General features: G+C 48.6%; 1 long non-coding RNA gene and 1 other non-coding gene across 3 annotated transcripts in view; both read right to left on the reverse strand.

Moving 5' to 3' along the window:
* LOC103190396 overlaps positions 1 to 17,532 on the reverse strand; it is a 52,709-nt gene that overhangs the window by 7,290 nt on the left and 27,887 nt on the right. For both annotated transcript variants that reach the window (XR_006085740.1, XR_006085739.1), the window contains exon 4: positions 4,042 to 4,117. This is a non-coding gene — a long non-coding RNA (uncharacterized LOC103190396). The remainder of the gene's footprint in view (positions 1 to 4,041; positions 4,118 to 17,532) is intronic.
* On the reverse strand, positions 8,219 to 8,290 carry trnae-cuc. Its single transcript has one exon. It is a non-coding gene; the product is annotated as a tRNA-Glu (tRNA).

Consider the following 17,532-nt stretch of genomic DNA (forward strand, 5'->3'; position numbering starts at 1 on the left):
CACACCCCCCCCTCAACCTCCGCAGGATAAAATAGTCCATTCGCCTCACTCACGGCTGTTTGTGGAGCGTTGCTGCTGTTAACTGGATCCGTGTTAGATTATATCTTATATAAGGGAGATTCCTCTTCCTGCTATTTGTGGCGATTTGTTTGGGCGATGTGTGTTTGTGGCAGCGACGGGCGCCTGCGAGGGGAGGAGGGGTGGGATTTGCGATGCTGGGCGGAGGGAGGTGAGGGCGAGGGGGTGGTGGGGGGGGTGGGGGAAGGAGTCCCACAATAAGCTCACTGTAACGCTGAGCTCTTAATGGGCCAGGAGACAGATCACATCAGCCTGACCTTGGGGGTGACAGAAGTCTGGCGGAGATGAGTGTCGCAGTCTGAGCACCTATTTTTAAGTGGTGACAGATCATCGAATTCCCCCCAGTCTGCACTGCAGCCACCACCGTTCTGACCTAGATACCTTCCAACACTGCCTCCTGCCTCCCACTAAAAGTTACCATCAGTCTTTCTATTCTTACACCAAGTCTGGCCAGACAGAATGCACTCGATGAGAGAGGGGAGGAGGAAAGGGGGTGGGAGATGGGGGGAAGGGTCTTTTATTAGAATATAAACTAATAGATAAATTTGAGGAATTTGTCTGCTCTCTGGCAAAGTCTGTCTGCAGCAAAGACAGAGTCCGTGATACTCAACGTTAAACTGTTGGTGCTTTGCTGTGTGCTCGCTTTTGTTAAATGCATGACCATCACTTCAATCGCCCCAATCTCTTCTTCTCTGACCTGCTTAATCCCCAACCCACTACCCGTTTCCTCTGCTTGACTGGTTCCGGCCTCCTGCTTGTTCCCTGTTGCCTTCTGCTCCACCATCAGTGGCCGCGCTTTCAGCCACTGCGCCACGAAACTCTGGAACGCTCTCCCTCAATCCTTCCGCCTTTCCCCATCTTCAGATCATGCCTGAAGACCTTCCTCTTCGACTTATGGTCACTCCCCCACCCTTCCCCCCCCGGCTCGGCATCAGACTCCGCCACTGTCAAGCGCTCTGAGACGCTGCCCCGCATGAGCGGTTTTGTGTAAATCCAAGTTGTTGATGTTGTTATGTCCTACGCACCTGAGGGCACTGACTTCAAAAGCCTTTCAAATCCCCCAACCTCTTTCCCTCTCCTACGATCTCTCCCCCCCCCCGTGGTCCCTGTTGCTTTGCCCTGCACACTCAGGCTTGCCGTACACTCCTTGCCCCCCTCTCCATCCCAACACTGGTGGCCAAGGTTTCAGCTTCTGTCGCCCCCCTGCTCTATGGCTATATGGATTCCCCCCCGCCACTCACCCCCGGCCCTTCAAAACTCTGTCTGTACTTCGCCCCCTCCCCTCTTGCTGGGTGATGTGCATCATCTGTGTGAGACGTTATCCTGCGTAAAAGGCTTCAGTCTGACTCGGACCGGCCAGGGAGATGTCAGTGACATAAATACCGTACGGGTGCAGTAGAGGGCGCCGTACAGAGGTTCAAGGTAAAGAGGATATAGAACTCCAGAATCTTGCAGCACAGAAGGAGGCCATTCGGCCCATCGTGCCTGTGCCGGGTCTTTGAAAGAGCTGCCAACTAGTCCCACTCTCCTCGCTCTAACCCTAGAGCCCTGCACATTTGTCCTTTTCGAGTACCTATCCAATTCCCTCCTGACCAAACCTCTTCCATTGCCCTTTCAGGCGGTGATGAGGTTTGAGATCAGATGAGGGTTTGCATTTGTTGCGCCATTTGTTGCATCCTCGCATCTCAAGGAGCTTCCCAGTATCCACTGGCAGGTTTTAGCTGTCTAAACTCCACAGCAGCTAATTCGCGCAATGCAAAATCCCACCAACAGACTCTCTGAAATATAAATCTCTCGCCTTAGCTTTACTCAACACCAGCCTCAGATGAACTCTCTCCTCTCTCTCTCTCTCTCTCTCACAGATTGCAGCCTCCTGGTTGGTTCAAGAGACCTTACAAAACTATTCCCCTCCTCTCCCTACAACCCCCACATTGCACCAAGTATCCGTTTTTGCCCAGAGTTTATTCCTCGGGTTGAATCTTTGTGCTTGGGATTTCCTTGCATTTGCTAACTGTGATTGTATTGACCATCTATATCGGGGCGAAGCCTTTAGGCGAGTTTCCTTACTCCACACGCCTCTGTTCGCTTTCTGGGGGTGATAATAATCCCTTTAAAATAAATGAATGAATAATAATAATTATTATGAATAATAATAATTTGGTCACTCCATCCATGACTGTTTGTGGGACACTGCTATGCGTGATTGGCTGCCGTGTTCCGCCAATGAAATACACAGTCACTACACTTTACATTGTATTCTGTGAAGCACTTTGAGACGTCTCAAACGTGATAAAGCGCTATATAAAATGCAAGGATTGTTATTATTGCTACTAGTATTCCCCTCCTTGACCTGTCCATCCTATGTTCCTCTACTTCTGACACAGGGTACAGCTAATTTCTACCGCCCCCCACACCCCCCGCCCCCTCTCCCCAGGTGTCTACCGTCGCTGTACTGTGAGTGACTGCTAGGGGGCGCACGTGAGCAGTTTGTCACAATCTTATCAAAACTCTGAGCACCAAAGGGAACCAGTCAACCTGTGTCACTGCCCCACCTGCACCCCCGGTCCTTACTAATCATCCAATTGCATAATTAATTAATAGAATAATAATCCTCGCATTTAATACAGCCTCTTCAGGAACGTCTCAAAGTACTTCCCAATATTTCTGTAGAAGTGCATTGACTGTGTATTTTCTGTTGGCGGCAGCCAATTTGCACACAGGAACTATCACCAGAACAGCCACAAAGTGAATGACCAGCCCGGATAAAATTTCAGTCGATCGGGGCACCGGGAGAAACTCCCATCTCTTTTCCAACGGCACCGTGGGATCTTTAACCCCCTCTCCTGAAACAGCCACAGGGGAGCTGGGATTAAGATCTCGTCCTCCGAAGGCCAGCGCCTCTGACAGGACAGCCCTACCCAAGCCCCTCATCCACCTCTGTGCTGGGGAGTCAGATTGTCAGACGATTCCATTAATATTTGCAGAAATATTTATAGAATTAAATGTTGCTCGCTCTGTCCGCTAGATTCCGGCTTCGTATCTACCCCCAGAAGTGACAGCAGCTGTGACAGGGCTGAGCTGTTGCTAGACAGTGATTTCACTGTGTATTTACAGTGGGGTGAATGCTAATGGGATTCTGAGATCTTTCACATTGTCTCGTGTTACGTCTGAATCCTGCGAGCGACAGAGAAATTCTAATCATAAATAACAATCCCTGCGTTTGATCTTGCGCTGAGGATGTTGACACATCTGCTAGCGCTTCCCGAATAATTGCTTTCAAGTGTAGTGACTGCGTATTTATCGGGAGTTGTTTTACAAAGTCCCCATAAACAATCGTGAAGTGAATGACCAATTTATCTCGGGGATTGTTGGCCAGGACACTGGGAGAGAGAAACTCCCTTCTCGTTTCCAACAGCGCTGCAGGATCTTTAACATCTACCTGATGGGGACTCAGTTTGATGTCTCATCCAAAGGACTGCGCCTCCAACAATGCAACCCCCCCTCCCCTCACCATCCCCCCGCAGCACTTTGCTGGAGTTGTGAGTCTCAAGTCTCGACTCGACCCCACAATTTTCAGGGGCAAATCTGAAAGCGCTCTCACACACCGTGTTAGTTTTTATAACAGGAAGCACTGAATGTTCCCACATCGGCATCGACTGAAACACAGTGGATTAAAAGCAACCGTCTCTGCTTTGAATTCAGTTAGAGCAGTGCTTAACACATCATCAGCAATACACACACCCAGGCCCGCAGGGGAAATTATAATACACAGTGTTATAGCCAGTAACACATGGTGTGTTATTACACACACACACACACACACGGCGGTGTTATATCCAGTAACATACACAGCATTATTGTACATACATACACACACGCGCGGTGACATTGTGTATTATGATGTATAATACACACAGGAGTGTTTGACGGTCACTGAAGCCAGTGTAAGGTGCACAATCTTACCTTGCTCGCAGGCTCTGAAGGCGAGCGCATCGCTGGAGGCAGGTGACAAGTGCTCACTGTCCCACTGCAATAGGTTCTACAATAAACCACAGAGAAAGTGTTGCTTAGACTTAAGATTCTGTTGAGCTTTGGGGCAGATAACTTACATTGTACCACTTGCAAACAAACCAAAGCTGTTTCGCCAAACGCTTTTCCACGACAGCGGAATCCCTTTCAATGTTGGTTATTCTGTTGTTAAGACTATACTCTCCCGGGAAGAAATATGTCTTCGTGGGCGGAGGGGGAGAGCGAGGGAGGGACGGGAGGTGAGGGAGGCAGAAGAAGCCTCACGTACCGGCCGTGGAGCGCTGGGAGACAGTGGAACGCGCTGGGCCTAGATTTGCAGAAGCCGGTTCGCGAGGCCGAAGAGAGGCCTTAACACCAGCCACGCACGCGCACGCGCGGTGGTGTGTAAGTGTGTAGGTGTGTAAGTGCGCCACTCTGCGGCCTCCCACATTGAAGCAAATACGAGGCCTAATTTCTTTGCAGTTATTTTTCCTTAATAAAAAAAAATCAAACGGTTCGGTTATTCGATGCGAGACAATTTGCCGGTTCGGTCTCGGGACGAGTCCTTGCCATTGACTGTTTCGCATGCGAAATGCTTTCCTCTCCACCGTCCGCCCTGCCCCCCCCCCGCCCTGCGCCCCCGCCGTCCTGCGCCCCCGGCCCCCAGCGCGGTCACATTCACGTCCCGGCTTGTCGTGCATGCGATACGAGCTTTCGCACAAAATGGGGCCGGGAGGTGCAACGAATGCAATGATTATTATTAATTTTCTTCTCCTGAGGTCTAGCTCCCCCGCCCCCCCCGCCCACCCAGCACCGCTGCCGCACCCCCCCTCACCCCCATATACACACACACACACACACGCACACACCAGCCATCGTATCCAATCCTGAAAGTCATTCTCTTTGTGCTTGAAGCCAGTGCCTCTCTAACACGCTCAACCGCCCTTTGATTTGAAAGCATCTTTCATCAGACTGCATGTCACCCGCTAGTCGCTTGATAAAAGCGTTTGGGGGGAGGCGGAGGGAGGGAGGGAGGGAGGGGAGGCGGAGGGGGGGGGGGGGCAGGAGCGGTGGAGGGAAAGAGAGAGAGAGAGAGAGAGAAAGAGGGAAAGAGAGAGCGAGAGGAAGGATCTTCGCGAGGGTGAAGTAAATCCCAGTCTGTTGCTATGGTAGCAGACATCTCCTTCGCTCCCATTCATCGAGTGGCGAAAAAAAAAATCTCCCAGGCCCACCGAAGGATGAAGTGGAGGCTTCACACGAGATTAAATTAGGTTCCTCAGAAGCAAAAGTGTTAATTAAAGTATTAGTCTGGGACGATTGATTTCCTGAGCGCAGACTTCCAGGGGCTTGTGTAGTCACCGATACGGTTACAAAACCCCCGGCCTTTGACCTTGGTTCCCCCCATTCAAAATGAGCGATAATAAATGTGTGAAAGTGATGATGAGCTCCCAGCGCGCTGAGCACACAGGCATTTTCTCTCCTTGCCATCTGCTCGCGCATTGTTGTGTCCTGACGGATTTGCCTAATTCCTTATCTGCCTGCTTCCTGAGCGATCGGAATTAGTCTGAAGGCTACTCGTTGCCAATTCACACACCGAAACCCTCCGCCGCCCCCCCCACCCCACCCCCCCGCCCGATTCTCCCCCACCACCCTCCTCTCTACCACCCCCCCCGCCACCCCCTCAAAAAAAAGCATTTAAAAGAAACCACACACACACACATCCTGTACCATAAATATGCAAAGCTGCGTCCCGCTATTCTTGCTCAGTGATTACCCTGTTCGGTGTCAATCTTGTCATTTAAACGCCACTTTCCCCTCTTTATCCATCCTAATCATTTGGATACCGCTCTCAAAAGCCTTTCCCCTTCAAAATCTTGTGCGTGCGACTATTTATTTACCTATCCAGAACTCAGGCCCATTTCTCCTTTCACCCCCCCCCCCCACCACCCAACGCAACCCACCCACCCCTCCTACCCTCCCCCACTCTCCCATCCCCCTCCTCCCCTCTCCCCGCCACTGACCTGTGCAGCAATGTAATTAACCAGACGCCCGTCGCCCTTCACTACCTCAACCAAATGACCCTTCTTTATGCCTGAGTCTAGACAGCGAGTGTTGGCAGGTTATTCGACCGAGCGATGGGGGAGGGTCCGGGGGAACAGAGTGAAGCACCTCTTATTCTATTTGTTTTTTTCTAAAAAGAGGTGGGTGGGGCAGGGGGACCTCAAACCAGAGCCACTCGGAGCACTTAATATTAATAACAATAATAATAACACTTGCATTTAATACAGCGCCTTATCACGATGTCTCAAAGCGCTTCACGAGATACGCTGTAAAGTGGATTGACTGTATCTGTGGGCGAAACGCGGCAGCCAGTCAGTGTCCCCCAAATAGTCGTGGATTGAGTGAGCATGTTTTTTTTGAGCGATTATTACCTGTGATCTGTCAATTGACTAACAAGCGGGTTCCAACTTACGTCTATGTAAACAGGGGCGTGTGGAATAAGAAAACTAGCCTAATAATAATCCTTGCATTTTGATGTAGCTCCTTATCCCATCTTCGAGACGTCTGAAGGAGCTTCACAGAATATACTGTAAAGTATAGCAACTGAATATATTTTGTGGGCGAAATGTTTGTGGGCCTAAGGTTTCGCCCCACCTGGGAATCGAACCTGGGTCCTCTCGCTTGTGAGGCGAGCACCTGAACCACTGCGCTACAGGACTCCACTTAATCCAACACAAATAATCATTGCATTTGTTTGCGCTAAAACGTGAAACATTGAAGTTCGCAAATGAAAGGAGGCCGATAAAAATCAATCAGCCTGATTGATTGATTGATTGATTGATTGTTTGATTGACTGAACGAATGAACGAACAAAGACAAAACAAGCAGACATGAACTTGATCCCCAATTTGCCTCAACTGAGGACTGGAAACAGACAGAAACACGGGGGACAGGATTGTTCTTCCTCGCTGGCTCCCCTCAGCCCAAACCCCAAGGGCTTTGCCAAACTGCGGGAAATGCTCATAATGACAAGCTGCCGGGCTTCATCCGCAGTTACCCCCAAACACACAGAGTGGGGATGGTTCTCGAGCCTTAACTCTTGCCATCTTATGCCCAATGCTCTCCCTCTCTCTGTCTCGATGGAAGAAAGCCAGACATAGGTAGGATTCCTAGTCGTTTGGTTTGGAGTCTCTCTCCTGATCCCAACCCCCAGCTCGGGTCCAAATCCCTGACTGGCCACTGCCTTGGGACGTCCTCCCGACGTGAAGAGTGCCGTGTAAATGTCATTTGCGGTTGTTGTTAAGAGATGGCAAGAGGGTTGGCTCAGTCTTCTCTGGACCAGAAGGGTGTGGGTTCCGAGCCCTCCATTGGGGCTTTGAACAATAACAAATTACAAATTACATATGTGGAGCCCTTTCACATCAGGAGGACATCCCAAAGCACTGGGACTCCTGAGTTTAGACTAAAGGTCTGTTGCGGTACTGGAGGTGGGGGGGGAAGGGTGCAGTGGGGGGAAGGGTGCAGTGGGGAGGAGGTGATCCCGAGGTGGCAATGCTGGGCCAAGGGTGTGCGCGTTTAATTAACAAAACATCACAGCCAGAGAGGATCGAGTGCTAGTGCGAGGGGTGGGATATTGCCGGCTGACGTTGGCTTCCTCACAGAATCATACAGCTCCAGGCGACTCAGCAAATTTGCTGTTTATTGACGTGCTGGGTGCGGTGAGGGGGCGAGCCTCAAAAACAGCGCAGGGAGAACCATGGTAACACAGTCTTGCTGAGCCAGGAACCTGGTCTTATGGCGCGAGAGCAACAGCAAAAAATCTCACCGCTTCACTGGCCCTTTTTAATGATAATAATGGTTCTTGCATTTGACCAGTAACTGGACTGGAGTTTCACCCCGGTTTGTAATAATGATCCTTGCATTTGACACAGCGCCTCATCACGTCTTCTCGACGTCTCAAAGCGCTTCACAGAATATGCTGTAAAGTGAATTGACCATTTGTGGGCAGCCAATTGCACACAGCAGCGTCCCACAAAAAGCCGTGGATAGGAGTGACCAATTTATTATTGTTGTTTTCTCTTTAGGGATTATTATCAGGCATATGGAGTAAGGAAACCTTTCGCCCAAGGTTTCGCCCTGGTGGGAATCGAACCCAGGTCTCTCGCTTGAGAGGCAAGTGCTCTAACCACTGAGCTACAGGACTCCACTTTGGGTTTGTGAGCTCAGAGTCTACAACGTGGAGCTTGAGGTACTGATCTAGAGATGAGAATGTGACCCACTGAGCCACGATGATAGCCAACCCCACCCCTATCCCGTCCCCCCAACGTGAAACAAAAGATGGTATGAAACGTGTCACCTTCCTGTGCGCTGCTATTCTCAGCTACACCATTGGAGGGAGGAAATGTCCACCATTTGTGTCTCTGGTACTGATCGGGTAAAGGCTTTGAGACGTCTTGAAGATGTGATAAAAATGCAACGGTTATTATTATTGTCAATAGCTGGGTGGCCTCAGTGCCGGGGGGGCAGGAGAGCGGGAGCGAGGAGGGGTTAGGGAGGAAGGGGAGGTGGTTTTAGGGGGAGGAGGGGAGAAGGGAGGGCGGAGGAAGGGAGGAGGGGGGAGGGAATCCAGCCGGCATTTCCCGATCACTAACTCGTGACCTTCTGAGGGAGAGTTCATATGTCTGAACATTGGATAAGGACAGGATGGAGCTCAGCTGTGACCTCACCTCCCTTCAGGGGTCAAGGAGCCTAATGGCAGTGTCTCGCCATCCTCCCACACACACAGACACACACATTCACACACACAGACACACACACACACACACACACACAGAGAGACACACGCGCAAACACACTCAGATGAGACGGTTTGGGTGAGATAACAACAGGATTTCTCTCTCCCTGGGCGAGTTGTGAGCGAGTCCCTGGAGGGGAGGGAGAGAGAGAAATACTGGGATCAAAATTAAAATTGCTAAAGATTGAATCGATTCAGCCCCGAGAGGAGCAGGGCAATGGATGGAGGAGGGTTTGGCTGAAGGACACTGGCTATCATTCTTGTTCTTAAGGCAGGTTTCCTTACCCCACACGCCTGTGTTTACCGAGCAGTGAGTAGGAACTCGGTTGTTAGTCGATTGCGGACAGCTTTCTGGGGGTAATAACCCCCCAAAAACAAATTGGTCACTCAATCCACGATTGTTTATGGGACGCCGCTGTGCGCAATTGGCTGCCGCCTTTCGCCAACAAAATACAGTCAATACGTTTTACAGTATATTCCACGAAGCACTTTTGAGTCGTGGATAGGACGCTATATCGAATGCGAGAATTATTAATATGTTAATATCTCCTCTACAAATCTTGTCAGCACTTGGAATTCGCCAGGACATTTTGTAACAACTCGGGAGTCACTCAGTCGGTTGCGACCAGTGGGTCTTTTTCCAGTCCATTTCTTTTGTGTTTGGCTGGGATAAGTGTACCCAGATGGACCAGTCTTTTGTCTTGAGTGTGAGGCTCAGACAGCAATAACACATGTCTCAGCCATGGGGGTGGGAGAGGGGGGGAGCGACACGGCTCTGTGGGGTGGGACGATGGAGTATTGGAGTTTATCCCCATGCCAGACAGCCTCCGAGGGAGTTTCTGTTCCTCCAATTAAACCCAGAGACTCACAGGGCTCTGCACAGTGCAGTCAGGCACTGCGTGTCTCAGATTTGACTGATATTCACATGCTTAAAGGTTGAGCTCCAGCCAATATAACTGGGTCATAAGATAGGGAGGAGGAGGAGGGGCAATGGGAGGAGGCGACTGGGTGGGAGATTGAGAGGAAGGGTCCTGGTCCTTTCTTGTGTCGCGCATATGCAGCCCCCTCGTGGCCACACTGTGGAACTTAGGCCACTAACTAAAGCCAATTGTTAGAACGAGGCAGTTAGGAAGAAAAGCTCCTGTGGGGTCAGTGGGTTCAAGGCTGCACTGTGTTGGTGCTGGAACTGTCTTTGAGCTCACGTGTTGGGGTGGGTGGGTGGTGGCTGCGGGAGGAGGGGGGAGACGCGGAGGCAGCACCGGTTAGCCAGAGGCGCCCTCATTTCGAACGAGACGTTAAAAAATTCTGTCTGCCCTTTGAGGTGGACGTGACAGATTGGGCAGATTGCGCGACGCTGGCATAAAACGAGAAAGGGTCATGTTCACTCCCCCCCCCCCCCCTCACCACCCAACAACACTCATTCGCTTCAGTGTCTAGTCTGTGCACAATGGCTGGCACTTACACGATACGAACCAATTCACAGTCACCAACCTTCAAGCAATTCACCGTGAGACCCGCTGAAAGCATTTCAACATTAAACGCCCTGGATCGGGCGCGAGGATGATTATCGCGGGTTTTTACTAGTGGAGTTCCGTAGCGCAGTGGTTAGACCAATCGCCTCACAAGCGAGAGGACCCAGGTTCGATTCCCGGAGGTCTCAGGGCGAAACCTTAGGAAATTTACTTACTCCACACGCACACACACACACACACACACCTCTGTTTACCAGCAGTAAGTAGGAACCCGGTTGTTAGTCGATTGGAGTATCGCTTTCTGGGGTTAATAATCCCTTCCAAAAAAATGGTCACTCAATGCACGACTGACTGTTTGTGGGACACTGTGCCGCGTTTCGCCCACAAAATATACAGTCAATTCACAAAATTTACAGTATATCCTGTGAAGCGTTTTAAGACATTTTAACAACATGATGAGACTCTACATTAAATGCAAGGATTATTATTGTATTTAATTCCATTACGAGCACAAAGGGAAATCGTCAGTGACGAACATGAGATGTTGTATAAAAGCACACGTCCCTTTAAATGAGACTGTAAGAGGAGTGAGTGGCATCGGTGGTGATAGACTCACTATCCGGTTGGGGGGAGGGAGAGACTGAGTTCAAATCCAGGCTTCTTTGTCCTTTTGAACTCGATTTCTTTTTTTCTCTCCCCAAAAAAATGTGTTAGCTTCACTCCCCTTCGGCCAGGCATCAGCTCTACATGATAGCAGAGTGCACAGCCTGTCAGAGTTTGTGTGCGTGTGGGAGGAAGGCGGGAGAGAGAGGGAGAGAGAGGGAGAGAGAGAAGAAGGAGAAATAAAAAAATGGAAGATATTTTTGACACCGAGTCACACCGACCGTCCTTACGTTAGTTAGTCACACTTTTTAAAAAGCAAAATTTGAACTTTTTTAAGATCGAAAACACACGCAACACACGCACAAACACACACGCGCGCACACACGCGCATGAGCACACTCACACACATGCACTCCCCCACACACATACACGCACGCGCATGCACCCACCCACCCACGCACGCACAAACACACACACGCACGCACGCGCACCCATGCACGAACGCACACACACGCACACCCCCATGCACTCACGCACGCACAAACACATGCAAATACACGCACAAGCACACACGCAGACACGCACAGGGGAGGTGGGGTGTGGGGAAATAATGTTTTGTCTGTTTAAGAAAAAGCATTAAAGTGAGAATCGATCAAACTGAAACCCGCATCGTGCCTCACTGGCTGTCTACACGGCTGAATCCAGCACAGCTCTAAGTGAATCAATAATTCACCACAACTCTGGGAGCTGTGCTGAGGGACAGAGGTTAGGCTGTTTGCCCGCGAGTCCTTCAGACACTGACCTCCAGCACGTCACGCAGGGAGAGGACGTTGGCACCACCTTCAACTCAAACCTTAAAACGTCCCCCCACACCCCTCCGCCCCCACCAACAAAAAAAAGCTTTGCTCCCAGTTAACAGCAGAGGATCGAGCTCATTGCTTGTGTTTTATACAGTACTGCGGCAATCTCGCTCCATTAGACGCTTTTGGCCTGGGAATAAATAATACTTCCCTCTGATACAACGGCTTGTCATGTTGAAATGCAGCAGAGAAAGGAGTTACAGTTGCACGTGTAGTGACTGTTTTATGAAAGCAAAGGCGACAACAACACCCAGACACAGACATCGACACACAAACAGGCAGAAATAGACACTGCTTTTCCTAATTCCCTGATCTTTCACCACAGCCTTTTATATATATATCCTTCCTCTTCAGTTGCTTAAACTTTGGCTTTTAAATTACTATCATTGTCCATGAAATGCTTTGAGATCTTTCAACGTGATATAACTCTGTAAATATGTTCGTTCGTTTGACTGTAAAGTGAAGAGAACGAAGGCGGCAGCAACACACATGCGCACACACCCACGGACACACACCCACAGACACACACACGCACAGACAATTCCCCCAGATAAACTGTCCGTGGCAAAATGTCTACCGAGCTTGGCAAGTCAGCCTCGACACAGTCACTACAATTGGAGCCGGTTCCCTGTGAAGCACTTGGAGACGTCTCAGCGTCATAGGCGCAGGATCAAACGTGCGGAAGAGAAGGGTTGGAATGATGAAGTTTATGATTTAATGTGAAGCGTCGCGCACACGGTCTAAAACCCTGCTTTGTTATTTCTTCGCCACTGCCCAAAGCCACCTGGCCCTTTTTGCTCCTGCACCTTTGACCCGAAGTTTCTCTCACTCACTGTCAGACTGGCACAGACCTCCCCGACTGAGCCCTGGCTTCAAAGAGAGATGCACGGGGGAGAATTTTTTCAGCTTTAAGTTATTAAACCGTTCGCTCTGATTATTCCTGGGAAACGCAAACCCAGAATGTTGACCACAAAACCCACAGTCAATTCACTTTACAGTATGTTCTGTGAGACGTCCTGAGGATTATTATTATTATTATTATTACTATTACACTCCTCGGGGTGACTGCTCTTATGATGTTTTACCCTCCTGAAATGTCGTGTCTTCAGTCAAAGCTTGTAAAAACTGCACAAGGCGTCAGCCTGGCTCAGTGGGTAGCGCTCTCGCTCCGAGTCAGAAGGCTTTGGGTTCACAAGGCCTCATGTCCACAGTCTAGGCTGACGTTCCAGTGGAGGGCTGGGGGGTAACACTGCTTTGTCGGAAGTGCTGTCCAGTTGGAGGAAAGGTTGAACTTAAAGTGAGGCTCCAGTCCGCCCATTTAAGTGGATATTAAAGATTCCCTATTCGAAAAAAGAAGAGAGTTTCTCTCTCCCATCGTCTTGGGCCATGGTCTTAAACCAATGTACATCTAAATGCTCTTCAGATGCAGTTGGAGGAGGCTTGTGGGAGGGAATGAGGGACTGGTGCGATCTGGTAACACAGTATTTATTTTATTTTTTATTTATAAAATCTGACTTATACGTAACTTTACATAACTTATGCAAGTTTGCCATGATTCATACTTTGCATAAGCCATGTTAAATGTTATGGTCCCAGACTGGTACGACTTACTGTATTTCAACATCTGAAACTACTTTGGCTCCTCAGTGTGGGGATCTAACATTATAATCACTAGTGTGTTTGTGCCTGCCCCCATCCCTCCATCCCTGGGGTTAACCCCCATTGCGGTCACACTAAACCCTCGCAGGATAATCATACAGCGAGCAGAAAGAGTTTGGCACCGCGGGTGGCATTTCTGGGAATGAGGAACAGGTGAAATTGATCCACTTTATCAAAGACCTGAACTAAATCTCTTAAAACAAAATAAATAAAATTAGTCCTGCAGCAGAGACGCCTTTCAAAGCTCAGACACCAGAGTCTGAGTGCGGTATCTGGCTGTCCCATCAACGCACACTCACACACTCAATGCACACACGTGCGCACACCACCGAACGCGCACACTCTCGCACACACATGCACACATCCAACACATAATACACACTTGCACACACACCAGCACACACACTCACGCACACCCAACAAATACTCTCACGCTTACCCAACACACACACTCACGCAAACCCAACACACACACTCATGCACACCCAACACACACTCATGCGCACCCAACACACACACTCACGCACACCTCCAACACACAATGCATACTCACGCACTAAAACACACACTCACACACACAATACATACACTCAACACACACAACACACACAATCACCCAACATACAGCAGACCCACACATATCCACTCATACACATATCCCCAATGTAGTCACACCACAGATCACCACAAAATACAGTCACTCTACTTTACAGTATATTCTGTGAAGCACTTTTTGAGACGTCTCAACAACCTGATAAGGTGTTATATCAAATGCAAGGATTTTTATTATTAATTATCTACAAAATCGCTTCAATTTTTTAATATATATTTTACCCATGAGATGTGAACTCCAACATCTCAGCCACAGATCACTAGTCAACCCACAGTCCATAAAGTCTCTCTGTCAGAGACTCAGTAAACAACCACCCCCCACTCCCCCCTTTCTCTTTCTATCTCTCTCTCTTCCTCTCTCGCTCACTCCACCGTATTACTGTATGTGTAGCTGCACTTATGAAAAATGTTCTGCAGTTGCTAACACACCCCCTCAAAAAATTTGTTCACTTAATTCACGACGTTTGTGGGACGCTCCTGTGCGCAATTGGCTGCTGTGTTTCGCCCACAAAATATACAGTCAATTCACTTTACAATATATCCTGTGAAGCGCTTTGAGACGTCTCAATATCGTGATAAGGTACGGTATAAAATGGAAGGATTATTATTATTATTATTATTAACACAAGAACAACTCCGGAAAAAAAATGGAAAGAGAAAAAAAAACACACAAATAGTCTTTTCTTTCATTCCAATTTCAGGAATGCATTTGACCGAGATATTACCATAACGATGTGGGGTTTTCATACAGCAAACCTCACACACATTCCGTTTCTCTCTCTCTCTCTCTCTCCCCCCCCCCCCCCCCCCCGCCCCCCCACACACCACTGACAAGACAAGGGTGGCGCTCGCTCAGACACGAAGATGCCAAAGGAATAGGAGACAAAAGGGCAGTGGCGATTCTGACAAGAGGCCAACACTACACTCCCAACTCCCCAACGCTGAGGTGACACTCGGATTAAAAGGCGCAGAAACGTTGGCGAGGCTACAAATGGACAGAAAGACGAGGACATGACTGACAGGGACCAGGCTGAGAAACAGACTGAAAATCGGTTCATGGTGGCAAGGAATCAGTCTCACCTTTTGACTGTGTGTCTCTCTGTGTGTGCACGTGTGTGTGTGTGTGTGTGTGTGTGTTTGTGTGTGTGTGTGTTTTGAGTGCCTGTGGTCACCTCCCCATGGCTCGACATTATTCTCCGCTATTGCCAAGCGCCCTGGGCGCTACCCTGTGTGAGGGGCGCTATATAAATGCTAACCCCCCCCCCTTAGAGTTTTTGTCTGGTGACAATCCTTCCGAGACAGGATCGCCTCCTCCTTCCCTCCACCCCTCCCTCCCCACCTCCCTTTCCCCCTTCCAAAAAAAATGACTTTCCAAATTATCGGAGATATATACTTTTTTAACTCCTTCCAACTTCGCCACTCTTCTCTTCGTAGCTCCTCAAATCTCCCAATCAGTCCCTCGTTCTTCCTCAGTTCCTGGTTCTGTGTCAAGGTCCTCATGCTTTCCTCATTTCTTTCTCTCTCTCCCACCCACCCCCACTCTCCTTCTCCCTTTTCTTCTTTCGCCAAGTAAGTGTAACTATAAGTATGTCTCAACGTTTCAGTCTAACTGGTGTCTAGCAGTATCCCAAATACAGGAGACTACATTGATAGCACAAATATCCGCAACATCCCCTCCCACCGACTCCTTCTCTTGATGTACTTAACAAAGCTGGGGTGAGGGAGGGAGAGGGAGTGTACGTATAAAACATCTCTGTCATCTACAATCTCTGCTCGTTCATCATGAATTCAGAGTCTTATCAGAGGTCAACAAATTCATTATTGTGTTTACCCGTTTGTCTGTGATAATCAGACCTGTGTTCCTCTCCGTGAAAGAATTTTTTAAAAGATTGATCACTCAATCCACGGCTGCTTGTGGGGACACTGCTGTGCGCAATTGGCTGCCGCGTTTCGCCCCAAAACATATGCAGTCAATTCACTTTACAGTATATACTGTGAAGCGCTTTGAGACATCTCAAAGACGTGATATCAAATGCAAGGATTATTATTAGCATGAAAAAAATTATAAGTAACTGCAGCCAAGGTGCGTGTGTGTGTGTGTGTGAGTGTGTGAATGTGCGTGTGAGTGTATGTTTGTGAGCGTGTGTATTTGTGTGTGTGTGAGTGCGAACACAGACAAACACTGGGATGAGTGGAGGAGCATAGAGCCTGCGAGTTTCAGGTCTGCAATGAACACGGGTTAAGGGAGAGAGGCTCAAATGCTTGTGTCAAACTTTAAGCAGTGGGTTTGAGAACAAAGTTAATTGAAAACCTGGCTCAGTGTCAACATTTAATTGCTTGCCAGAAACGCAGCCTCTCTCTCTCCTTCGCTTCCATATCAGTCCCTTTTTCTAGCCCCCGATCTGCAAAATATGTTCTTTCTAATTGTGATTCTTCACAGCAAAAGTCGTGTCCTGAGGAGTTATTTTAATTAAAAAAAGTTTTTGTGCTCAATACACCACTCCCATTTTTTCTCAGTGATTATTTTTTTCTCAAAATGTGCTATAAAATCTGCCTCAAACTGATCCATAAATGACCAGAAAACAAAAGCAGAAACATTCGGTACGGAATAATTTTTTTTGCTGTGTGTTTTCAACAAAAATGGCACCGGTTGCAAAGCAATTATTTTTTTAATAGATTTTTTAAAAAAAATTCACCTTTTAAATCCTTCAACTGCGAGCGACAGCCTTATAATCGCATCCATTTTATGTTTAAAAAAAACGCTATCCGAATTAGTACGTGTAACAAATAAAATGCGGCTCATTAAAAAGTACGCAACAAAAAAATATTTATTTATCTTTAAATGGTCTGCATTTTCCCCACCACCTTGCAAATTCGGGAATGATGCAGCTGTATTTCAATGCACCTTTTGCTGCTGAAATGCGCTTCGCAGGATGTACTGTAGAGCGAAGAGACGGTGTATTTTGGGGGCGCAAACATGGCAACCAATTGCGCACAGCAGTGAGGGCGTGCGTCCGTGTGCACTGAGAGACACAGAGAGAAATTCTCCTCTTTTCTCNAAAAAAAATAAGCAAAGCACGGCCAGAAAAATACAACTAATTCACCTCACATAAAGGCTTTCGATCAGTTTCGAAATGCCTTTTCCCTGCGCGGAGCTAGGCCAACAAATCCTAGGCATCATTCATCATCGTGCCCCTGCCTTCAATTAAAGCCAACCGCACTGAGATCAATGAAATGCAATAAGAGAAAGCTCTGCATTTCTGCACTTATTAATTCGCTGACTAACTCTGACCGTGAACGTGACCAGAGAGAAAATAAGCAAGCGGCTCTCATGAGGGCTGTGGCGTGTTTTGAGAAGGTGGGGGGGGGTGTGGGGGGGGGGGGGGGTTGGTAGAGAGAGAGAGAGAGAGAGAGAGAGAGAAAGCCACGCTGTTAAACAATAGAC

This window comes from Callorhinchus milii, unplaced genomic scaffold (assembly GCF_018977255.1).
Source record: "Callorhinchus milii isolate IMCB2004 unplaced genomic scaffold, IMCB_Cmil_1.0 Scaffold25, whole genome shotgun sequence".
NCBI lineage: Eukaryota > Metazoa > Chordata > Chondrichthyes > Chimaeriformes > Callorhinchidae > Callorhinchus > Callorhinchus milii.